This window comes from Gavia stellata, chromosome 5, assembly GCF_030936135.1.
Source record: "Gavia stellata isolate bGavSte3 chromosome 5, bGavSte3.hap2, whole genome shotgun sequence".
Taxonomy (NCBI): domain Eukaryota; kingdom Metazoa; phylum Chordata; class Aves; order Gaviiformes; family Gaviidae; genus Gavia; species Gavia stellata.
In genome coordinates this window covers 64270897-64297158 of record NC_082598.1, presented here as the reverse complement: position 1 = coordinate 64297158, position 26262 = coordinate 64270897, and the positions used below count along the sequence as shown (strand labels likewise).

Genomic DNA, 26262 nt, shown 5'->3' with positions numbered 1-26262 from the left:
ATCTGCTCTGTGACGTTACCAGGCCTTTGTTTAATGTTAACGGTCCTGTCTCCAACAGAAGGATCAAACCCTTTGTTACGATGTGGCAATTTGTCTAGCAGTAATATTAATTTTGAAAACAGTAATTGTCAGTATCCATGTAGACCTTATCCGTGGGATCCGATGCTCCATCCTCTCCGGAAGCCTGATGCCTTTGAAGCCAACTATACCACAAAGTGGGAACCAAGTTGGCGCATCCAACTCCCCAAGAGAACATAAAGGTCTCCAAAAGACGGAACTAATCTGATCTGGGCCTGGTCTGGATCTACCACAATGCAACCACCCCAAGACCCTCAATTCAAACCACCCATTAGGGGGGCACCCAGTCCTCTTTTTAACTGTACCAAGGTGATGACATGTGACACTGGACCTGGAGATCCTCCTGAAACATGGTTGATTAGTAGGCTCAGGACCCTGACCAGAGATATGTGCACCTGTTGGGGATATGCATCAAAAGGGTGGCAAAATCAAGATTCACCTTGTAACACCACCAATACCTCCTACATTCCCTCAGGCGGCATGCCACATACGCATTGTCCTATAAAGGGAAACCCCCGGAGACAGAGCCGCAAATAACTGTCATAAGGTTTGCTGACCATTATAATTGCAAGGCAGCTGTATACACGGCTCCTCTGGAATTGGCTTGGGGATGTTCTGATGGAAAGTTTTAGTCATATTTAACATTGGAACAACGTGCGGGATTGAAGTGTGGTGTTGGAATCCCCTCTTTGTGTCCCTCTAGAGTATTTAGTTTCACATCCCACCACCACAGAACACACACAGAACACAGTAATAACCCCACAGCACGGCCCGGGTGGGCGACACACAGAGTTGAGATACCTGACTGTTATAGCCCAGGGATGGTAATTTCTTTAATGTTGGAAAACATGTTTATCCCTTATCACAGAATCACTAAGGTTGGAAAAGACCTGTAAGATCATCAAGTCCAACCATCAACTAACACCACCACCATTAAACCATGTCTCGCAGTGCCACATCCACAAGTTCCTTGAACGCTTCCAGGGAGGGTGACTCCACCACCTCCCTGGGCAGCCTCTTCCAGTGTTTCACCACTCTCTCAGTAAAGTTTTTCCTAATATCCAGCCTAAACCTCCCCTGGCGCAACTTGAGGCCATTTCCTCTTGTCCTGTCACTAGTCACTTGGGAGAAGAGACCAGCACCCACCTCACCACAACCCCCTTTCAGGCAGTTGTAGAGAGCGATGAGGTCTCCCCTCAGCCTCCTCTTCTCCAGACTGAACAACCCCAGCTCCCTCAGCCGCTCCTCACAAGACTTGTGCTCCAGACCCCTCACCAGCTTCGTCGCCCTTCTCTGGACACGTTCCAGCACCTCAATGTCCTTCTTGGAGTGAGGGGCCAAAAACTGAACACAGCATTCGAGGTGCGGCCTCACCAGCGCCGAGTACAGGGGCACAATCACCTCCCTGCTCCTGCTGGCCACACCATTTCTGATACGAGCCAGGATGCCTTCTTGGCCACCTGGGCACGCTGCCGGCTCACATTCAGCCGGCTGTCAATCAACACCCAGGGGTCCTCTTCTGCGGGGGAGCTTTCCAGCCACTCGTCCCCAAGCCTGTAGCGTTGCGTGGGTTTGTTGTGACCCAAGTGCAGGACCCGGCACTTGGCCTTGTTGAACCTCATACAATTGGCCTGGGCCCATCCATCCAGCCTGTCCAGATCCCTCTGCAGAGCCTTCCTACCCTCCTGCCCAACTTGGTGTGGTGTGCAAACTTGCTGAGGGAGCACTCACCTTACTCTTCCTTCTTCACACTTACTCTTCCTTCTTTTTCCTTTTACCCCTTGTTTGAGAATTATATAACTATACAGGGAGATAGGGATATTCTATCACTTTTGTCTGCAACTGATAAAGGATTTCTATTGACTCTCCCGGTCACTTGGTGTTAAGCTCGCCTTTATTTCTCTGCAGGGGATCACAAAACCAAAACAGAACTTGTCCTTTAACCCAGGGCTTTGGGACTGGGCTTGCAATAGAAGGTGCAGGTTTTCTTCTTGCCGTTCATCCTGGCACTGAAGTTGATGAGCGAGGCAGGGTAAGTGCTGGACTTGCTGAACAGGGCTTTCACTGACACCCTTACTGGGATGATGGCGATGGTCTCGCCTCCTTCACAGATGCTGGGCTCAATCACCTGCAAACGGAGGAGGGGTTGGTAAATACAGCAGAGGACAGCCTCTATCTCTGTCCCCTGATGCCACCCCAAGTCCCCATCAGCTCACCCTCCCTGCTTAAACGCCTCCTCCAGAGCCAGAGCTTCAGCTCTGCTTAGGAAGCATCACAAATGGTTTCTGAAAGACTTGATTGATTTCATATGGATGAGAGAGGGTTCCCCAAATAAAGCCTTCCTTCCCGAAGACACAGGTCCTGCTTACACTCCCAAGACACGGTGTGCTAACACCGCCTGGCCCAGGCAGCTCACCTGGCACTGCAGGATGGGTTTGTCCTCAATGCTCATTTCCATCTTGGGGTGGAAGAGCAGCTGGACCTGCACGGGGTGCCTGGAGGCAGTCAGCATGCCCTTCTGCGGCTGGAGAGTGAAGTGGGATGCCAAGTCACGTATGTCGGTATCCACGGTTTCCAGCTTGAAACTGGGGTGAAAGGGAAGGAACAGACCTCTGCAGTTAAAAGTACCGGTGCCACCAGCACAGCCGGGACTTTGCATAGGACCATAAAAAGTAATACAAGGGAAAGGGTACAGCTCTGCTCGGGGAATCCCAGATCTTGACACAGAGAGCAGACAATCAGCACTGCTGTAAGCTGACACCAAAGTTCTTCATTCCCTCCTTTCAAGAGTCTCATAAAGAGAAATGAGCTGACCCTCAAAGGCGGCAATGAATCTCAGCAGTGAGGGGCTTACATTTCAGGGTCTCTCCTTCTGGTTGCTGCTGAGCTGTGAAGAACTGCTGGTGCGTGGCTGGATGCTCTATTAAAGTATTTGAGATTAGAGAGCCCAGGTTTTGTATTTACTTGCACCATGAGGTAGCCAGCATGGGAACAAGTTCTAACCATGGACAGAAGGAGAATGCAGGCCTGGGCAGGTGGTGGCACCATGCACTCATGGACCAGGCAGCTGGACCCACCTGTACGCAATCTCGTACTTCCCTTGGTTCTTCAGAGTCAGCACTTGCTTTGCATCATCCAGGACCTTAAGCATCCCAAAATCCACGCTGCCACCTGCACCTGCAGAAAACCTGCAGAGAGAGGTAAGAAATGGTGAGTATTTGTGAGCTGCTGCAGACTACACCAGGTGACAAGATACAGATTTGGAGTTCTCAGGTGGCACAAACCCCTTCTCGGCAAGTTTCCCTTCTGGGAAGTTTTCTCTAGCTACTTTGCTGCCCCTTCCCTTACTCAGAGAATATCTGCAGGGTTTAGCAGCTAAGGAGCTCGCTTTCCATCTCCTTGCTTCCAAGCACAGATCCAACCACTCTATGTGCCATGCCGAGCCTTCAGAAGTTGCCAACTGCTTGTTCACATCACTGTTGTTTCAAAGCCCCCAAATCCATCTGCACATGAAGTTGCACACTTCAAAGCTTGGAGGTGGGAGACTCAAGGCTCTCTCTGTGCCCTGACAGTGCTTCACTCCACGCAGCTTGGAGGATACATGCGTTACGTATCCGTGCCACGCTTGCATGGTACCCCATCCCGTCCCAAGTGCTTTGGTTGCCCACCTGCCAAGGCAATGCCATGCACCCGGACTACTTGGCTTCGGGGGCATCCACTCACCTTTAGACATGCTGATGCTCAGAGCAACATCATACACCTCCGCAAGGATTTGGATATTTTCAATCTGAACGATCCCCAGCATGTTTTCTGCACCTGAAACCTGAGGTGGAAGCAAACAAACACTGCTTGGACCGTTCTCCTCAATTCTTTTGCTAGACAATATACGAGGAGGCCTTGCCTCTGCCGGCTGCTTCCACCATGGCCTCCCCTGCTTGACAAGCATTTGTGGACTCCCAAGCTTTCCTAACCTGTTCATCTCATGGGCTGACCCAGCGAGATTCTGACGCAGGAAGAAACCCTGTCAGCCCACCTCGGCACTCCTCTAGCAGCAGTGTTGCTGCTAAAGCGCCCTGGGAAGCAAGGGGATGCTAGAGCAACCACAAGAAGTGTGAGGTGTCCCAGAGCATTGACGACCAACCCTCTCCTCTTCAACCACCCAGCACCCTCACTGAAACACAGCCCCTAAACCATGGGGAACAAAATCCCAGGCTGAGAGTTTGTTGCTCTATGTTAAGAGCACCAGACAGACTCCAGGATGGCTGCAGGGAGCACACCCAAGTCTGGACAACCAAACGACAGCATTCAACCATGCACAGCAGCAAATTTATGCATGGGCTCAGGATGAAGCCTTGTAACCCAGACGTAAGCCATGCAGAGGCAGCACCTCTTCCTGAGGTGCTGTACAGCAGTACATCTCTTCCGGACTCCACAGAGTACTTGCCCTGTGAAGCTCAGCTACAAGAGCACCCTAGTAGTCACCTAGTTTCCAAAACGTTATCCTTCAGTGAGAGCTGCTTGCTGCTAAGGGCCTGGCCCTCAGCAATGCAGGTAGAAAGGAATCTCAAGAAGGCTCATCCTTTTGCCCTCTTGGCAGGGTACCCTTCAAGCACAGTCTCCCTCCCTAGGAGCGCAGCGATCACTCTGCCCTGCTCTGCCAGGGAGGGCACAGTCCCCCTCACCTCTAGTCGGATCATCTTCTTAATGCTTAGAGCCTTCGTGGCCTTGAAATAGAGATGCACACCAAACTCTGTGCGGGGAGCAACGATGCCCTCATCTTGTGACGTGGAGAAGTCCTCGCCGAGGTTTTCCAGCCCACTGACCCACCAGGCCACGGGCAGTGGGGTGCTGTTTTGCAGCACCAGGGTCTCGCTGTCCCTCCTGTAGAGACAAGAAGACACTCAGCACTGGTTGCTCGACGGTCATGCTAGCCTTGCAACTGAATGCAACTTGGAGTAGCCCTAGCCATGCGTATGAAACCATACTTTAATTGTTTCTCTATGTCACAAGTCTGAGAGGTGAGGTCCTTGGGGGGCAGCTTGGTGTTACAAGTGTATCCAACAGAAGGGAGATAAGGAGGAACAACTGGACTGCTCTGCAACCAGCAGACAAGATACAAATGCATCGAGATGCCCATGGCACAGCATTGCTGGGGGGCTATGGAGCTCGTGGCTGTTATAGGATATCGAAGCCAGCGAGGAATGGTGAGCAAGAGACTGGGAATTGCTGGGAGAAAAAGGGATGCTAGCCCAGCCAGCTGGGCAAAACCTCCCTGGCCTCTCCCTTGTCCCTGCCCCAGACTCTTCTCAGGATCCTACAGACTTCATATGCAAGAGTGCATTCAGGGCCCACAGGAGCAAAGATGGCACCAGGCTGCAGTGAAGTGATGGAGATGACAATGAAGTCCTCCACTGAGGCCCTGTTGCCACAACAGACATAAAATAGGTGAAGGGCTTTGCGTTATTACCTGTCCCACGTCTTTCCTCAGCGCCTTCCTCCTCCTCCTCCTCTCCACATTCAACTTTAGAGTCCACCTTGCTGGACTGGCTTTCATCAAGAATGGAGGAGGGAACGACTGAGCTATGGGATGAGATGGTGTGAACAATCCCAGCAGAGTGCTTTCTTCCTTGATCTGACAGAGACTGGACATCTTCAAAGTTTGCTGAGGAGGAAGGACATGGGGAGGGAAGAGGAGGGTGAATGTGGCCAGGCAATCTGCTCTTGCCATTCGTCACTTTGCACGGCCACGTGCAAAAGACGGAAAACTTCCCAAGAAGAGAAACTCCCAAGGCAGAGTTTCCCTGCCCAGGCTGTCTCTGCCCTCAGAATTTTGAGCTTGTGCTTTTGTTACTGGGAAGGAGCGAATACAAAAGAGCTTGTGATATTAGACCTGGTTCTACCGGCTGAAGAACTCATCCAGTCCTACTCTTTGTGGATGAGGGACACAAGGGGATATCCTGATTATTCCCCCAGTCCATGGTAGGCAGATATGAGCTTGCTTAGACTGCACTCAGGGCTGGTAGAGGGTGCGCATTCCAAGCCACAGACTTTCACCCGGGAATTCCTCCACCAAGCTGGGGAACTGGTGGCTGCTAAAAGCATGGGCTTTCCATGGAGAATGAGGTCACGGAGAGCTCAGGGGAGGTGGGCTGGACTCCCTGCTGTGTCCACACTCAGGACAGCCAATGCCAAACCCTCACCGTTGTCCTGGCCTGCTGGTTCCCCAGTCTTGCGCTTTGCCTGCTCATCCTGCAGTCTTTTCTGGTCCTGATAGTACTCCAACACCTCTGGGGGCAGCTTCTCACCCGGGGCATGTGGAAGCAGCAAGAAGGTGGTGTGGCAAACGCAGTCCTTGAGCATCCGCAGGATCTGTGTGCGTAGGGAAGAGAAACCATAGACGGGATGTGTTTCTTCACCTCCATCCCATGAACAGACTCCCCAGCCAACCTATCTTCTCCCTCATTCCTTCCTCCCAACAACACAGACTATCCAACCCCGCCACAGCCTGCCAGCCCAGTTGGCTAACCCTCAAATGCCACCAGATTTTGCCCTGGGGACTGCCTCCATCTCCCCGGCACAAGCCTGGGAACGCTGGAGCCCTGTGGAGCTACAGGAGTATGCACGTGCAGACCAGACCTTCCCTCTCACCTGCTCCTCAGCAAGTACTGCTGGTCGAACTCCAGCGAGTAAAACTCGATGGGGAACTCGCATGGGTTCTTCACCACCACCGTCCCCTCCGCCCCACAGCTGTACGGCAGCACCGGGGGCAGCAGGGCAGCAGGGGCTACGGCACCTGCATGCTGGCTCTGAGTAATTGGGATGCATCCTGCTGTGAAGTGGAACTGCGTATTTGGGGATCAGATGGATCTAAAACAGACTACCACATGTTTCCACTAGTCATGAAGGAGCGCAACGCTCATAAGAAAGGTCCTCATGGGTGGACTCAGCTCCCACAGGACTCAGGGGCTGCTTCACCTCCTTCTTCAGGGTTATGTTGCCCAGACACAGTCCTGGCTCTGCTGCATCAGGGAAACGTCAGCTACATGAAGGAGGCAGAGGAGCTCTCACTGGCTAGAAATAAGGGTCTTCCTCTATGCTCAGGGCTTGGCTCTGGTTAAAGCCAGAGACAAGATGGTTACAGCCTGCAAGCACGCCCATGCAAGGAGGAAGATGAGGGGAAACAGGCAGATTTCCCCCCATGTGCTGAGAGGGAGCCACACCGCAGTGCCCTGATGCTCTCTGTGCCAGCTCCCCATTGGCATTTCAAAGCCCCTCTCAGAAGAGTGCGCTGCAGGGGAAACTGAGGCACCGTGGGTACGGGGCTTGCAGAAAGCTCCATGTGCAGGCAGACCTCATCTCCTCCTCCCTGTGCTGGGCTCTTGTTACCACACTGCCCTGCCACACCTCCTGGGGGTGACACCTGCCGATCTCACCTCTTCTGGGGGTGAAAGCCTGACTTGCACGTTGCAGTGCTGTCCTGGGGCCAGGGCTCCAGCCGAGGGCAGCACCTTGAAAACACAGGGCTTGGCCTTCGACTCCTGCAGCAGCTTCTGATGCACCCTCGCTGGCAAACGTTTGTCCACCTGAGCACAAAAAACAATTGTGGGAGGTCTCCCTGGTCTGCGAGAACAGACCCTTGGGTCCTGCAGTGCTCTGAGATACTGTCACGGTGCTGAGAGCATCCACATTCAAACCAGCCGCGGCCACCACTGGTCTAGAACTGGAGGGAAGACACATAGGCAGGGCAGGCAGATGGGGAGGCACTGTCCTTGGAGGAGGAATGGGGGAAGATGGCAGACAAGTGAAGCACCAGCTAGTGAACAGGTCCAGGCGAACCAGATTTGCTCGGTACTCTCTAAAGCTTCCTCAACGAGCTGTAGCCCAAGTGCTCAGGCAGCCACAGGGGCAGAAAAGGCAAGAGAGGCAAAGAAAACCCAACCAAGAAGTTAAGCGCTACACGTTGTCTGTGCTTTACCTTCTTAACAGGCTCATTCATGGTGATGAACCATTTACAGGGGACCTGGAGCTGATTGTGGAGCTGGGCGGTTTCTTCCTGGCACTGCCCACACTGGACAGCGGAGAACTCCAGTCTGTCCCTGGAGAGGCAGAGGGATGGCACAGTCACGTTGGCACGGAGGTGGACGTGAAACGTGGGGCCTCTTGCTGCCTAGTGAAGGACAGAGCATCCAGCTGAGAGCCCAAGTGACATCTACTGCTGTCCCCAACCTGCTGCCTGCCCCAAAAGGTGGTGTGGGCACAGGGAGGCAAGGGACCGTGAGGTACCTTGATGGGCAGGAGCACGTCCACGGCTCCCAGTGGCAGATTGGCACTTGGTGGGTCGAAGCGCACTTCAAATGTCTTGGTCTTGCAGCAGGGCAGGTGCTTCACAGGGTCCAGGTCTACGCTGAAACCTTGAACAGATGAAAATAAAGCAGCTGAGACACTCAAGCGACAGGAAATGTGTCACAAGCACGTTAAGGCCATAGGGGTGTCCTGGCTGGTAGCTCTGTGAAGAAGAGGGCAGCTCTTTGCCTCTCTGGAGAAGCCTGCCACTCTTTCTCCCTTGCCACTGCTCAAGGAGAAAGGCTTTTCACAGCCAGAATCCAAGGTTCCCATGGTCAAAAGGAAACATAATAGCTGACGAGCACCAGTAATTCCTTTATCAGGCAACCCAGGGAAGGATGCGCAGACCTCTCCAAAGGAGAACTTCCAACTACGATTCTCACAGGCTGTGGTGCTCCCTGGAAAACAACTTAGAGGAGACACCTGACCATCCTTCAGACACAGCCAGTCACTGTCTGATGGCACTGCAGCCTTACCTCAAGGCCTGTTTCGCAAGCCTATTTTAATACACCAGAGGACCTCACAGGCTGTTTGCTCAATAAAGGCTGAACAGAAGTGCTGAGACATTATGAACTCTAAACCAAAGCACTTCCAAACCACCAAGGGGCCATCTGTTTGCAACGCAAACCCACTGCGTGCACAAAAACTCAGATGATGCTCACGGTAGCCAAGAGCAGAAGATGCTCAGAGGTGACCACAGTGATCAGCACATCCAGCCCCTGCAATCACGTGTTAGGGCAGCCACAGGCAGGCCAGGTCTCTGAGCACTGCTGGCCAGGAGAACTCAGGCTCCGAGGCACCAAGCAGGGCGTACTAAGGAGGACAAAGCTATACAAATAAGCACTCAGAAAAACTCCCCATGTCCAGTGGCTTAAGCTAATCTGTCAGAGGCAGCTCCTTCAAGCCCACGTGAAGTCTCCCCAGCACTGGTTACCTGTGTCACACAGGACACGTCCATCGGTGTGAAAGGACACAGGGAACTGCTCGGTGTTGGTGATCTTCACGATGTGTGTGTGGATGTTCCTGAGAATGACATAGCCAAAGTCCAGGACATACTCCTCGGGCAGCTCAGCTCTGAAAGGAGGAGTAAGGAGCGCCCTTAAACCACAGCCTGGCTATGTTTCCAAGTGGATGGAAGATGCAAATAAAGTGGGTATTTCTGTATTCACTGCTGTAAAAACTCAACTCTAGCCAGTGAAACCCAAGCCTTACCACCTGGTAATAAGTCTCTGGTAACTCACGGGGAGTGTAGGTCCAAGGCTTTTTCCGCTACCAGTGGGACCTTAACAAAAAATTCGTTTGTACTGCTCTGCAACCAGATCTGTCCCCAGAGGAGCACTGGTAAATGCAGTAATCAACACCTACAAGATTCATGGGAAGGTCCTTTGCCAGAGTAATCCCACTCACGAAAACACCTAAACAATCTGTTTTGCAGAGCCTCTTCCTCCTGAACTGGAGCTTATGGTGCCCGTCCCTCCTCATGAAGGAGAAAAGGAAGGACAAGTTACTTAGGTAAGCCCTGCAGTCCCACCAGCACCCAAGACACCTGATGTACGGCTTGTCAAGGCTTTGTCAACCTGTGCCGTTCCCGGCTCTTTTTGCTTAGTGGGATCTGTTAGTTGGAACAAAGACGCCAGCTTTGAGCTGCCTCTTTCAGAGCTGGTCAGCAGGGATGCTGTCTGTGCTGTTTGGATGGGCTTGATGGTCAGCACTGGACCCCCTCAGCTCTAAGAACAGAACCCATCATCGGTGGGGAGCTGAGTGCCCAGCTATTCCCAGCTCTGCAGGCACAAGGAGCTCTCAGGAGCAGGGGTGTGCCACCGGGTGTTACCCTTGGGGTGCCTGGACATAGGGTACGGGAGTCCCCACTAACTTGAGAAGCCTCCGATGAGCACGCTAGTCAAAGGCAGTGTCCTCAGAGGGACCGGAAGCGAGAACTTTCTGCTGCTCCAGGGCGTGTTCCTCCATCAGCATCTGTTCCATTTGCATCTGCAGCCAGGTGTCGAACTGAGGAAAGCAAAGACGGTGGCTGGTTAGCAAAGGCCCTTCCCAAGGGAGAGGCTTGTCTATGAAAGAGGATCCCACCCTGCTTTGTTGAGAGGGGCGATGGGGTCCTCCTGTCTCCCTGCTCAGTGTCTCTGACACCTCCTGCTCTCTTAGACAGGACCTGATCTGGGGGGAAATGAACTCCAGCATCTTTGCCTGTCCGGTCACTGTTATAAAAGCTGATCTGGCCAGACAAACAGACAGACAAGCCAGGAACCTTTCAGCGCTCCAAGTATTTGCCTGACCCCAGCCACTGCCAAAGCAGCTTGGACAAAAGCTCTCTCCAAAACGGAACCACGACAAAGCTGGTGCCTCTTGGAGACGAACACTGACAGCACGGTCCCAGGGCGCAGTCAGGCTGCTGCTATGAAGCTCTGTAAACCTGGCAGGGCTTGGCGTGTGAGTCACAAATACCCCAGCAATGACCTGCATCTCCATTCACAGAGTACCATAAATTCAATCACATGAGCATGGTCTTCAGGATCGCTCCCTGGGGTAGTCCGGAAGCTGGTGCATCTACAGGAGGGACAACTACCAGAGGTGGGCAGCCCCCGGGGCAACGCTGAGCTGATGCGTGATCATGGCCAGATGCGGGCAGGGAGGTCCCAAGTGCCAGCAGGGTACCAGGAAGCCTGCTGCAGGGTGCAAGGGGCCCAAGTGACATGGCGGGAGGGTGGCACGTGACAAACAGGGCAGCAGCCATTCTCACCACGGTGCCCGAGTCGTTCGTGGGTGGCTCCACGGCCGCAGCCTCCCCCAGAACCACTGCTTCATCCCTCTGGCTGTCTTCTTCCATCTTTGCTTTTGCCTCGGAGGATCTTCTCACACTGTTTGTTTCCTGAAGGAAGAAAACATCCACAAATAGAAGTGTGGGCACAGCACCATGCCCACTTAAGCTGGGAAGTCCCACTCCCCCGATGCTGGCCTCTCCCAGAAACAAACTCCTCGAGCAATCTATGCAAAATGGATGCTGCTACTCCTCTCTGAATCACCCATCTTCCACCCCACAGAGGAGCATCTCATCCCCTGCAACGCGATGCAAAGCCAACCCTGACAAAATCCCTGCCAGCCCGCATTACAGCTTTCCCAAGCTTTTCTGTCTAGGCATCATCTTTGCAGGCCACCAACAGATACACTGGCAAGCTCTGCAGGATGGTTCCCGGGGCAAAGCCCACATGGGCTCATCTGCTAGACACTCAGGAAGCAACCAGAGGGTTGAGTGTTGGTATGACAGCCCTGAAACCTCCAGGCCTGGTGGAGATGGGTGGGAGCTGCCCTATGGGCATATGATATGACATGGGGGAAAAAGCCGGGGACCTACCTGGGGAGCAGACAGGCAGTGCTCACCTTTGGTGTTCTTGGGCAGGTCCAAGTAGGTCCTGGGAAAGATCCCCTCTCCTTTGAGGGAGATTTCTTTCGGCTCCAGGTGACCCACTTGGACCTGGAAAGTCCTGCAAAAGACTCCCGGCACTCCTGGCAGGTAACGGACTTTCAGCACTTGCTCCTTGCCAGGTCCAATGTAACCCTGCAGGACACCAGAGAAGAGGGAGGGAATGTAAACCAAAGAGGGTTTGGTGGAGGGATGGCTCAGACGATAGACACGCTGAGAAGAGAAGGCACGTTCTCAAAGATAAGAAAGCATCAGACAACATCGCCTTCTAGCTCTCTTCTACCCAAAAGCTGAAGTCTCCTACACCAGGATGCACTGTGTCCTTCAGAGGGCTCGTAGGGATGCATTCTCACAGCACAGACTACCCTTCGCTCAGCATGAGCACACCTCTGCTAGCAAGAGCCAGACCAAATAAATAAAAGCTCTTTTACCAGCTGCTGTGGAAGATGCGTGAACTGCCTGCACTCTCAGCAGACCCAGCAGCTCCTCTCACAGCACGCCGGTGGTTCCCAGGCTGCTGTTGAAGGGCCTCACCCCTTATTAACGACCCCAACCAAACATCTCCTGCCTGTGCAGTTACACCGAGGGTGCACGAGCCTATCTGGACTCACAATGACCTGCAAACATACATCTCTGGAAACGCAGGAGCAGGGACGAGGATGAGATCTAGGGAAGAAGGTGTTGCCAGGAAGGTCACCTCCTCTCCAGGCTTCCAGAAGGACTGTCCGATCCCCGGGCTGGGCTCACGCCAGCCAGGTCGAGAGCAAACTCAAGCAGATGGCAACATGGCTCGGGGTGACAGGACACAGCCGCAGCTTTCCTCGGCTCGCCCTCTGCACGCGGGGCTGGACCCTCAGCTCCCCGCTCCCCTCCACGCTGCAGGGACAAGCTCCTGAGCGGGACACATCCTGCCACTTGGTCCCCCGAGCCCTTATCCAGCGCACAACACAGCTGCAGCGAAAGCGAGCCCTGTCAAGCTGCCAGGGCCGACAATGCTGCTTACGGCAACAACTGCGCGGGTCTGAGCAGAGCTGTGTGTTGGGAAGCTCGCAGGAAGAGGGCATCTACAACCCTCTCCTAGGCAGCCTGACAAAGGGCCAGGGTTAATCGCTTGTGCTACCTCCGTACTCACCGTGCTGGGCACAACCAGGGGCACGCCGGGCAGAGGGCTGTTGGCAGTGGCCGCACTGGGGCTGAGCACCGCGAAGGTGAAGCCCACCTTGCCGCTGTTCTGCAGGGTGACCTCTGCTTTGGTGACTTTGTTAAACAGCTGAAGAGAGGACAGAGGAGCGGGAAGTTACAGACACAGGCCTGATGCTGGGCATCTCCTTCCTCTTTCATTGGCTTGAAAGGAAATGAACACAGCACAGCAGCAGGGACCGCAGAGGACATATGGGCACTTGACTCTCCCGGGTTAACCTGGGGAGCCCACAGCCACAGAGTATCTCTTAGCCCGACACAGGAATAGATATTTACGGCAGCACGCAGAGGTGCAATAACAACCATGTAAAGACCAGTAACAAAGAAACGAGGGGATACAAGCCCTCTGCCCTTTAAGGTGTCATCCAACATCTAGCTGAAACAAAGAAGGAGGCATCGAGGCATTTCAGAGGAAAAGCCACCTGCATACAAGTACTTGCAAGCAAAATACCAGCAAAAAGGGAGACAGACGGTGCAACACATGCAGGGCCAACAGCTGGAAATATCTGTGGGGTTTTTAACCAAAAAGAAGTAAAGTGGGGATTATTCTGGGACATTCTCTCCAGCTTCAGTGACAGGAAGCCCAAGTTAACTTCCTCCCTGGTTTATTTTGTTGATTAATCGAGAGCACTGAAAAAGAGCATCTCCTTGCACCTCAGGCTTTAGGAGCGGATCAGTGGATGGATGTCTCAAGGCACATCCCTCTGGAGATCACCGCTGGGATCCTGCCTGCCCCAGGAGGCAGCGTTAGGAACCTTGAAGAGGAGCAATTCCCAGCTTTGGGGGGGGATGGAGATGGCCATTAAAAACCACCTTGGATGCAGGACCTATCACTCAAAGGTTGTACAGCTGACAAAGTAGCTGGGAAGGGGAGAGACCCCTAGACCAAGGTCAGCAGCAACCCACCGGTGATGGTTTTAAAGACCGCTGCCAAGAGAAGTGCGTGGTACCTTCAGCCCGCAGTCGATCTCCGTGGTGTCTAGGAGGTAGTCAATGAGCGAAGCCTCCCCACTCAGCGCGATCTCATAGGTCGGGCCTCCCTCCACCTTGCACAGTGCCGTGACGCTGGCCACGATGTTTGCGTGGCCAAAGAAGGTGAATGTGACCCGCTCGCTCTCGCCCGGCTGCAGCACACCGTACAGCGGCAGGATGTCAAAAACCTGGAGAGAGGGGAGGAGAGATCAAGATGTCAAGCATCCAAATTGATGCAGAAGAGCAGCCATGGCTTGAAGCAAAGGACAGACATGACTGGAGGGGCCTGCTCCTCAAACACAGGCAAAATCATCCTAATCTCATCCTGCATCCATGACACTTTCCAGTGGAGAAACCATGGGAAAAATCTCCCATACTCACCAACTAATACATTCATTAATACAGTACATCAAAGTAACTTGGGACGTCTCCTCTCTCCGATTTGCATGCTGCTCTCTCAAGATGCTGCAGCAAAATCTACTGCAAAAATTTCCTATCGACCACTTGATTAGTAAGAGCGGGACGAATAATGCCCTCCATAGGCGCCACACAGGTAACGTCCTTGGCCAACCCTACGACATGTCCTGCACGGCCTCTCCAATGACCGGTTGCTTCAGCAGTGCTGTGCGACGTGCTGGGAGGGCTGTGACGCCACTCTGTGAGCAGCACCGAGGGCCACCAGTGGGAGCGGGGGCTACATAAGCAAGTCACATTCCCACTTACCTCCTCCACTCCCAAGGTGAGGGGCTCTGCCTCCGTGAACGGCATCAACTCCTTGATCTTCACCCGGCTCTGAGTCTCCGCAGCACCCTCCATCTCTGCAGCACCTTCCAGCTCCGCAGCAGTGGATGACAGCAACTGGAAAACAAGCACCATGAGCTGCAGAAAGCAGCTGCCTGGTCTGGGTGAGACCACTCTGCTGCAGGCTCCACCACCTCACCAAGACAGGAGCAGCTGAGATGGGACCTGGGCACAAATCAAGCAGGGGTATGTCCATCGCATCAGTTGAGCGTGGGTCCGAGCCCACCCACAGATGAGACACGGGCTCCATCTGCACTTCCTACACGCAAGCTTGCACGAGGAAGCTGCGTGCGCCCAGCACTGAGTCCTGGCAGAGACCTCAAGGGTACTTTGCACCCTCGTGCCAGCCTGGCTTTGCTCACTCCTGCCCGAGGAACACACCGAGAACCCCATGCCTTGACAGGTTAGGTTTTCTGTGACAAAAAGAGGAACACAACTGCAAGTGAGACGCATTAAAAACAGGAAAATGAGGACTTAGAAAGTGCTCAGCACAACTATCCCGTTTCAGATGGTGCTTAGGTTTCATCTCATGCACTCATCGGTGCTGGAGAGCTGAGGATCTCTGCTCGGTCATTCTTCTCCAACAGCACCTTCCTGAAGAAGGCAGCTGAGATGTTTTTCTGTCTTGCAGCAGCCAAGAGCTGGTATTGAACCTCAAAGGCACCATGTCTCAAGAGGAAACTCATCCCTGGACTTCTGACCCCTATTTATAAAAGAGGGCTTTGCGACTGCTCTTGACATTTAAGAACACCCCCTTGTTCACTAATGTGAAGAAGTGCTTTGTGCTGTGGCCGTGACTTCAGCAGAATCTGCAAGAATATTTACAGGACATCCTTAGACCTAATCAGAGGCTCCATCTCCCCAGTAGATAAAGCACTGGGGAGGGAAGAGTTTTCTCTCGTCTCGATGCTCTTTCTACTGTCTCTACGTTTTCAAGCTTAGCAAAGCTTTGTCAAGTGTATATTCCCAAAGATGCTAACCCACATCTTTCCTAGGCCTGTGGTCTCCCACCTCCCCAGGGAGGTTATATGGCGATTGCCTTGATAGAGTGACACAAGCAGAAGACCAAACTGCAATCTAGAAGCATCCTTTGAATCCAGAAGAATCCTTTGAAGCAATTTTGGATCCTACTTAGCCACGTCCACTTGTATTTCCCTGGTTTACTTCCCATGCATACATGTCAACAGAGCACGAAATAAAGATCTTTTCATGCTTCTATCCAAAAAACATTCAGCCACACTATTCTTTACGTCTACAGCGTATAATTTCTCCTGATTCAGAAAAAATGTGCAGAGTTACAACATTAAAACTGCTGATATTTGGATGTAAGCACATGCAGGTCCCCTCCTTGAACTTAATGTCAACGCTGGCACTTTCAGAGCCTCTCGGGCTCTCTTACATCCTTTTCCACGGCCCTAGGAGCAGCCTCTGTCCCACACGATGCACAACAACATGCCAGCTCCCACTAGTACCAAGGTCAAGCTCCAAAGCAGCAAGCTTCACCAGGAAGGTCAGCACATCAAAGGCAACTTTGTCTGCAAAGCCTTCTTTTATAAAAAGTCATCTCTGCGGCCATCACTGCAACACGGGCTCTTGGGGGAAGGCAGAAGCGTGAAAGTGGGTGGCTCCAGCTGGGCTTGAGAAGGTGCTACATGCAGATCAGTACTTGGCACAGCTTGAGACAGAAAGGAAACTGAAAGCCCTCACATCATGATGCAGATACAAGCCTCCTTTGATGTTGTAAACAAAAAAACCCAAAACCAAACAAAAAACAAAAAAAATCCCAAACCCAACATAAGTCAGGAGAATCTGAGTGGCCTTCTCCAAGCAAAACTGTCCTATTTCTCCCTCCCCAGAAGCCCCGCGTCCAGCCGCTGGCCCTGCTGCCCAGCCCGCTCTCAGGGCATGTGGCAGCAGGGCAGCAAAAAGGGAGGTTGGCACGAGCACGGCTTTTCAGTGGAAAGCTGGGGGAGGCAACGCAGGTGGTAGGCAGAGAAGAAAATCTACCTTTGCTTCCAGGGAGTCATCTCCAACTGCTGGCTCTTGGGCAGGATCCCCCACTGCTGCCAGGGCTTCGGCTGGCTCCTCCGCACCCCCGTCCCTGGAGCTGCTCTCTGCAGATGCTGAGCGCGCCGACCGGCCTCCCTCCTTCTTAGGTGGTTGGGCTTTGATGAAAAATTTAGGTGCTGGAGGGCTGAACCTGGAAAAGAACGTAACTTTGGTCACAGACCTGCAGTGGGAGGAAGGGGAGCCTGCACCAGCGGCCCCTTGGCAGGATGCGGCCCCTGGCTGGGCACTGGTGGTGTGAGCTCAGTGATGGGTCTGACCCAGCAGCTCCGAAACCAGGATGGAGCAGGACAATGCTTGGGGCTGCCCAGGGACGATGCTGGTATAGTGGCTGTGCAGGCAGCTGGCAACTGGCTGCAAGGAGAAATGGAAGAGGACAGAGGGGAATGGCTTGTAGGGAGGTGAAAAGTGCAGCAGAAAAGGAGAAGAGACACAAACTGTGCAAAAAGGTGAGGCTGAGATGCAAAGAGGCAGATCCAGCCAGCGATGAGCCAGTACAGACCCACCGGTGCCCTCTTGAAAGCACCCACCACCACGGACCATGCCTTCCTCACCCAGAGGGCCAAAGCAAGAAATGTTGCAGCTCTACTACACCTTTATCCTGAATATTTCCCCTGATAATTACCCGCAGCCACAGGTCACTACGAGCAAGCAGGGATGCTGGTGGCTTTCTCAAAGCACCATCAGGCAGGAGCAGGGGTGGAGCCCACAGCCTGCTGTGCCCTGACCGGACAGAGCCCAGCACCGCTCGGGGCACCCACGGAGCCCAGCGTGGGACACCCTCGCACGCGCAAGGCAACACGGAAAGACACGTCAAACAATTCCAAGCAGAGGCTCGCAATTAAACAGCCCATTGGTCCCTGATGAGTGCCAAAGCAGCAGCGATTAGTACTTTGGGGAAGGAAGCTCTGGCCATTTTTAATCAATATACAGCAAACGTCGATGACATCATTCAGCTCCCTGCTGTGCCGCAGGTATTCCCCGATCCCAGAACAATGGCTCCAACAGCACCTCACGCTAAAAGGGCAGCAGCTCTGCTGAAAGAAGGTTGGAACCGACGTGGCATTTACCGATGGCGTGGTTACCTCCCCAGCAGTTTCTAAACGCAAACCGGTTGAGGACCAATTTGGCAAATGATTCACAAAGCAGTTCTACGGCTCGTTTTACAAACAGAGCTGAGTTTATGGTTTGACCAACATCTCTCAGGAAAAAGTACATGGTATAACTTTTTCAAATGTTCCCAGGTGACTCAGATTATGTTCCCTGTTTCAAATCGCACAGTAACTCTGCTCCTATTTCAAATGCCACGCACTCGAACCATGCCTGCCTGTCACTGTGCCTATTTGCAAGTGTTCCCCATAGGCAAACAAGGCAGATTTTTTTACAGCAGCCTGGGTGCTTCATTCCCAGCTGGGAATTTGGTGCCTTTAATGACACGCTCCCAAATGAATATTTCTCTTTAGCTTTGTAGCTTGTTATTTAAGGCTGGTTTTCTTTTCTGGATTAGAGGCTCTGCTCTTCACAACCCCCAGGAGGTCTCACCTGACTTGGCCTTCCTGCAACCACATGCAAGAACAAGGCTTGGCCCAGGCAAGCTTCCCCAAGCAGGGACCGATGAGCAGCGGTGCTATCACCCCTCCCCAGCCCTCCCTCTGCCTCCTGCTGGGACCCCATGGGGGACCCCAAAGACGACCGCGGCACTGTCTGCGTGGAAGAACAAACCAGGACTGGAGGGGACGAAGGCGTTCGCTTGCCCCTGCAGAGCGTCGCCCATCTCCAGGCCCATCTGCACAACCTTCACTCCTCTCATCCGAGGCACCTTAATATGTGTTGGGGTGCACCGATGGGCGACCAAACTGCTCAACACCTCCAGCAGCCACGATCTTGGGCATCTACATAAGGATGAAATAAATTGAGCTCAGCTGCAACAGCAGTGCCTCTGGGCAGCCTGCAACTGAACACTACTTCTCCTGGGTGGTAAGGGAGATGCCTGCAGCATGGGAGTACAAATATCCAGGGCCAGGAGCACCTTGAAGCCCTCCAGCTACGCACCAGGCCACGCACCAGTTCGGCGCATGAGCCTGGCCATCATCACAGTGGCTGTCCCAAAACTGCTACCTGTGATCCACCCTAGCAAGGAAATGAAACTGCGGCTCTTAGAGCGCTTCTGATGAATACTGTGGGTTAATATCAACTCCTGAGAGTTGTTAATAACAACTCCAGCTCCTTTGCAGAGCCCCATGAAATCTCCCTGTGAGCTGAAGTCCTCCCCAAGCTGCTCTGCTGTAGAGAGCTGAAGGATTCCCCTCTCTTTGCCCCTGCCTGCCTCCCTCTCCGAGTCAGGAGATGTAGATTTATGGTGATACCTCCTCAACATCCCAAAGTCCTCACCCGAGCTGTTTGAATACAGGGGCCATACTCTCTTAACACAATTGCTACTTGTTTTTTGAGTGGGCAAAGACAGTCCACCTGCTTCTGCGAGCAGCACGGCAATCTGTCAGAGTTCAAGGATCGTCTGGGCAATGTTCTTAGGCATATGGTTTAGTTTTAGGTAGTCCTGCGAGGAGCAGGGAGTTGGACTCAATGGTCCTTACAGGTCCCTTCCAACTTGAGATATTCTATGATTCTGTGAATCAATGCTCCTGTGCAGCTACGAGGGCAGAAGGAATGGCAGTTCTTCACACTGTGGCTATTTTCAGGGATAAAGAGATGGGCCAGCTGGATGAGAGATTATTTTTTTTTTTTTCACAGGGACCTTTAACAGAGTCTATCGCAGCACAGAGTGGCTCCTCACCTACAGCACATGGAGCTGGTGGCTGTGGCCAAAGAAATCATTGGCAAAGAAACCACTGAGGACCAAAACACCGGCTTTGGCCACCTGACTTTGAGAGGAACAGCACGCATTGCTGCTACTCCACGCTGGGACAACCTCCTGCCTCCTCAGTGATACAACAGGAAAACAGAGCACTGGCACATGCCAGACAGATCCCGCCCTTTCTGAAAAAGAAATGTGTGATGACGTCTTGGGAAACGATCTCCCTGACTGGTACTCTCCTCATCTGCCTTAAAAAAATAAATTAAAAAAAAAAAAATCAACATTTTGTTTCATAAACAGTAAAGCTCTGCGGAGACGGGGCCTTGAGCAGCAGCCCAGGGGCAATTAAAGCATGAGCCATCCCGGCAGCACAGGCGTAATGGCATTTATAGGGAGAGGGATGCCGTTTGCAGTGCAAAGGTACCGCGGGTTCCCACTGTGAGCCTTGGGTAATGAAGACATTCAGAAAGCAAAGAGAGAAGTTGGCTGCTCCCCAGGTTCCCTAGCTGAACATTGCTGGCACAGCAAGAAGTCACCTTCCAACCAGTGTTTGCTGGCCAGCTGTAAAACCAGAAGGCAACCCCCGTCCAACCGCAGCCCACTCAGGGCGTGGATGACACATGGACATCTCCCACGTTTTGTCCTGATGGCACAGGACAAAGCCAAGGAGAGAGTCAAATACTTGACAGCACCTCGGGGGGGACGTGCAGCACTTTTCACCCAAACAACGGTTTCTCCTTCGCCTCCCCTGCCTTAAATCCACTCCTCCAACTCCCTGGGGCTGCTCCCCAGTCTGCCGGGGCAAAGGAAAGCTCTCGGGGTCTGTCACCCTCATGCAAAGGAGGAGGCTGAGCCTCAGAAAACACAAGCATAATACTTGAAGTGATTCCCACGCAGCCGTTCTGGGCTCCAACCTCCATCGCGATGGCCCAGGTAAAAGTCCTCCAGGTGTGCAACAGTGAAACCGTTGGTCAGAAGCCCCGGGGCAGCAGAAGCTGTCTCAAACCTGCAGCATACCAGCAAATGAGCTGGGAAAAAGCAGTGTCGTGCTGGAAGGCACAGAGCTGGAGGGTACGTGGTGAGGGTCACCATGCTGAAGGTGAACGCAGAGAAGCAGCAAGCTTACAGACATGTTTCAAATAGGAAATCATCACCCTCCAACCTTTGTTCTGATAAAGCATCACTGTACACACCTAGTATATGGGTCTATGTCTCTAATACAGACTTGGTAACAACATATGCTCACTTACTCCTGGCTCCAAACCCCTCCTTGGCACTCACTGTATTTACTTTTTATCCTTTCTGGAGGGGAACAGGTCGCAAATTTCCCCAAGTCTCCCTTGCTTCAGCTCCCCAGTGCCTCTGTCCATGAGTACAGAGCCTCTCCGTAAGCTGCTCACGGCAGCCGGACTGCCACCCCAGAAGTGAAGCCTGCCCGGCACCCAGCCCTTGCTCCAAGAGACTTCGTCTCCAAGAAAGAAGAGGCCACTTCTCTGTTACACTGAGCAAACCGCTTCTCGGCTGCTGCCAAACCACACGCAGCTGAAGGACTCCTTCAGCAGCACGCTTCCATCACGACTCAGTCCTCCTTTTCTGAGTTACCCATGAGACTGAAGCAGGAGAAAGACCACCAATAGGGCTACCAAAGCCCAAAATGTACTGCCCCAAGGAGCTGATAGCATTGGGGGGTGAGAAGGGGGTATGCTCTACTGTCACTCATCCCAGACTCCCCAGCAGCAGGGGCACGGTGGATGTATGCATTTTGGATGTATATTCTCGCTGCTCATGTTGCTACCTCTCCCCTCTGGTTACTGACAGGGCACTGCTCTCAGATTTTTGCCTTGCCCGGTTTCTCACTCTCTACATTTTCCATCTTCCTTGTTATAGAAACATCAGCAAAGCAAAAAACTCATCAAATATAACACAGACTTGGGGTTGTGGGGTTTTTTTGTCACTACCAAGGCTGGGATCTGGCTCGCAGGGTCCCTGCAGGGCAACCTGCCAAGGGACATGCACAGAGATGGCAGCGACATGAGGAATTCCTAATGCTATAGGAAGATCCACTTGGGAGGAGAAAGGCTGCTGGTTTGTTCAAAACAAATTGGCTGAAAAAATCCTGGATGGAAAGGGAAGAGTCATCTTCTACATGTTTAGCCCAACAATCCCTTTCCCCAAAGAATCTACTGGCAATTCATTACGCTGGATTTGTAGCCAAGACGCTCCCACTCTCCAGAGACGTCGGATCAACACACGGAGGGGACCTGACATGTGCCACGGAGGTGCACAGCTCCTGCTGATCCACCCTGGCACATGGACCGCATGGCGTGTGTTAGCTCTATCCCAGGGAGGGAACATGTCTCGCGTGAAGGGGATGAAGAGGTGATGCAGGAACAGCAATGCTCAAAGGAAATGACAAGGCATGGATCCTTAATGAAGGATGGAAACTCTAGAGAACAGCTAAGTTTGGGGAGGAGCCTTTGGCAGCCTTTGTCACAGGTCTCTAAGAAAAGCCTTGTATAGCCCTTGGATTTAATGTCTTCCTTTTGATGGGAATCCCAAATAAAGCTGAGGAGCTGGGTACTGCCCTTAGAAAGGGGAACAAATCTGCATTTCAGGAAGAAACCTTTAAGATAAGAAAGATGATGGAATGTTTGAAATTGACTCCAGATCTATTATCTCCTGCTGGGCCATTCTAGAGGTCCTTTCCAACACTGCAGAAAACATCTTGGTGCAAAGGCTTAACTTGGCTTTGAGCTAGCAAAGGTCCAAGAGGTAAGGAGAGCCTATTCCTACTCTGTCTCTAACCACATAGAAGAAGAGTAACCAGGAGAGAGTTATGGCTCAGCCGTGTCAGAGAAGGGGCATGGGTTGGCATGAGTTCGGCAAGTCCAACGACACAGCAACGGTTGGACTGTGTTGCTTCTATGATTGCTCTGCTCAAAGTAGCAGCAGTGACTGAAGAGTAAGGAGGAAAAAATGGGTTGAACAATTAGAAGAAAAAAAAAAAAAGATCTAAGCACACAGCATCCCTTCCAGGCAGAGAAACAACACTCTTCTCTCCTGGACAAAATAAACATGTGTGTCTGATTGATGCTGCTGGGAGTCTCTGATGATTGGCTCCAGCAAGGTTAGATGTATGGACGGTTAAATTCTATTGATCTCACCTTCGTGAGACCTGATGTTTGATTCCCTCAGTGTCAGACTGAGTGACCTTGATCTGACAATCTAGAATACCAACAGTGCTTAATGTGGACCAGAAATACTATCTGACATGTTGCCCTTCTGCAGGGCTCTTCATGAGCAATTTGAGGTGTGAATAGCTTGGAGACAGTCTTCATTTCCAGCTCTGCCACAGAGGATCACATGGCGTCTGCTGAGGGACCCGGAGAGAGTACATTACTGCATAACCAACATGCAGAGCAGAAAAGGGAGCTGTCGTAACGTCCACAGCGCTAATGAGCCAGCAAAGGGGCTATGCCCAACACTGTGGAGCCAAGGCTGCTATCCTGCCAGATGCTTTGGACCCTCAACTGCTACCAACTCAGCAGAGCTGGGTGACTCTGCATCCACTGGAAGAACGAGCACCTGCAGGCTCAGGTCCAGCAAAGCCCATTTAGGTGGAGACCGGGGTTATCAAAAGCTGAAAACTGAGTCAGCATTCACATTTCCAAAAACCTAAACTGGTTCTAAAAAAAGAAGAGGCAAGATAAACAGGCAATCGGCCAACAAGTGGCCCTAGAGGAAATTAATTCCACACAGCTTCACTCTGTTTGTTTCTCTTATTATAAAACACATGCATTGTTCTATCATCAAAATTAGATTTCCCCTTTAGCTGGTAATTAAACCCTAATCTAATTTACCAGGGGATGACAGGGGCCTCCAAGCTGAGCTTACAGCCCTGCTCCTCTTCCCCTGCCCGCCTCCCTCCACCTGCTTTTGCAGACTTTCCTCTGCATTTTAGGGTCTGTTCTTGAAGGTGCCGTGCATCAAGAAGGGCCACACTAAAGACTTCTTGTTGTTGCTTGGCAAGAGCCAGCTGTGAATGGGCTACCCCAATGCCCAGGTCTTCTCCCCCAAGCCCTCCTCATAGCCATAGCTAATTTCCACTTCCCAATAGGTCGTCTCCTCTGAGACAGATCCCAATGCCCTAAACAAAACTGTTTATTGATGATCTCTAGTATTTCTAATAGCAGCACTTCAAGGCACACTGGCTAACTTTGCTCGGTTTCCTAGGGCATTATGGAAAAACCATTTGCTACTGTAATCAAAACTGCCCAGACTAGACTTTTGTACTATGCAGAGAGGCCACAGCAGGAGGAACTGCTAGAAACGTGTTTATAGACGTGCTCCGGCATGACTGCCAGATTGGCTTGGAAACCACAGACCAGCGCTGGGTGGCCCTGCTCCCAGGGGATGTTCAGACAAGTCCTCCCACCAACACCTACAGCTGTACCCAAAGCTGCAGCAGAACCTGCCATTTCGCTGTAAAACACTAAAGAGCTGTTTGGCGAATGTAACGTGCCATTGAACAGATGAAAACTCACTTCACCAAGGTGGTAATTGCCTCAGGCCACGAAGGTCTGAGAAAGCAGCTTTCCACACCAGCTTTCCTGGAGAATGCTGCCTCTTTCCCAGCATCAAACTGGTGGAGATCACCTATTCCCTGTGCATCTAGCCTGACCACAGCTGGTAGGTGTTCTTTCCGCAAGGGAAAGTTGAAAGCAATTTGTCGGATGCCAGGCAAACAGCTTGGTCTTTGCAAAGTACAAACAGGACACCGGGAAGAAGAGCTTCAAGGAGAGGGTGGAGGCGCACATACCTCATCTGGTTCACGTGGCTGTCCATCAGGAAGGACCAGTGGTACCGGACAGGAAGTGGGCTGCAGTTTGTCATCCTGACATAACGCACAGCTTCGGTGTCATTCAAGAGGCACCCAAAGTCCACGGCCATGGTCGGGAAATGGAGGTTGGGGAAGTAGACTTCTCCCCGAACGGTGACCTGCTCCTCCTGAGGGTGCTCGAGAAAGCGTATCTTCAGAGCCTTCTCTGCTACCCAGGTATTCAAACCCTCTTCATAAGCAGGGTTAAAGCTGATGGAGAGATGAAGTTCCTCTCCTATCTCCAGCTTCATGGGCTGCAAGGAGATGAAGAGTATTAACCGCCAGTGTGATGAAGTCCCAAGGTCTTACGGCATGAAAATGTAAATATTCAACATGTGACCCCAACGTGGCCACCTCAGTTCATCCTTCCTTTTCTTTATAGTGTGCGCCTGCCCGCAAGCACCACAACACTCTGGTCTGAGACTATCTCACACTCATGCCTCTGGGCTCTGCATCCATACAAGAGGGAAAGAAATATTGTCCTCCTGAATTCTGGACCCACAGAAGCTATATGCTAAATACATAACCAAACCAGCACTCTGGCAAGCCAGGGCCTTTTGCCCTGACTCCAGAGGAACATCTTTTTCCTCACAGCACAAGCGCAATGGCATTGCAGCCTCACCCTTGCAGGTGCTAGTCACTGGCACGGCACAGAAATGGTGGCCGTGCCTACTACAACACGTTTAGCAGAGTCCATACCCAACACCTTCCACCAACAACGGGGCAGGTGCCAGGGAGCAGCTGGAGGAGCATCCTCAGCCTTCCTGAAAGCAGGGCTGCCCTTGAAGGGAGCAAGCTGCTCTTGAGGTTATCCAAGGATGGCTGCTGGAGAGCTAGGATGGTTTCCAGGAGACACCTTTACTACATGGCGTGCCCAGACCTAGTTGCACGCTCCCCTCTCCTCATGGCTTAAAGCCAGGACGCATTTCCCCAATTCAGATGATATTTCGTTTCCTTCAGCAACTCGTTTCAAATCTAATTTAGTTCAGGCCAGTCTACTGCTGATTCTAAAGAATAAACCTCTCTACCAGAGGACCTCCCAACAGAAATGCACCACCACTCTCCTCCCTCTTCAAACCCCACCAGCAGGAAGGTCCACGGCTGCTCACCTGAACATCTGCGGGGAGGGGCTGCCGGTCCGCATCGCAGATCATGAAGGGTTGCTCCAAGGCCAGGACAACGCTGAGTGGCAGGGAGGACATGTTTTTTAATGAAAGAGGCTGGTACTGAAGAGTTAGGACATCACTGGGTTGCTACAGAAACAGGAGACAAGGAAAAAAAACAACCTGAAGCGGCCACAGACCTCCTTCCCTTTTCTGATGCATTTCAAGGTTTTCAACCCCAGAAGAGCATACATCTCTATTTACTATTTTTATTCACTTCTACCCTTCTAGAAAGGTTTCCTTGAAGTAGATCAGATGCTTTTCATCTTTAGAAACTACAGCATCCCCCGGGGGACAGGGAAACAGTCTCACGTACAGATGGGGGGATAGGACCCCGAGAGGAGGCAGCTGCTTGAACAAGATCAAAAGAGAACATGAACCCAGAGCTTTTGTCTCTGCGTGGTTTATAGAAACTAGACAGGGTTTGGGAAACTACTTCTGGGTGTATTGACATCAATCAGCTGCAGCTTCGTAGTACTCAATAAATCAGAGCGTGGGGCATCAAGCA

The 26262-nt window shown here is 52.3% G+C and overlaps 1 pseudogene; it reads right to left on the bottom strand.

The window, feature by feature from the left end:
• Nucleotides 1-2017: 2017 nt before the first annotated feature.
• The window catches only part of LOC132317153 (hydrocephalus-inducing protein homolog), a 74392-nt pseudogene continuing 50147 nt past the window's right edge, over nt 2018-26262 (bottom strand).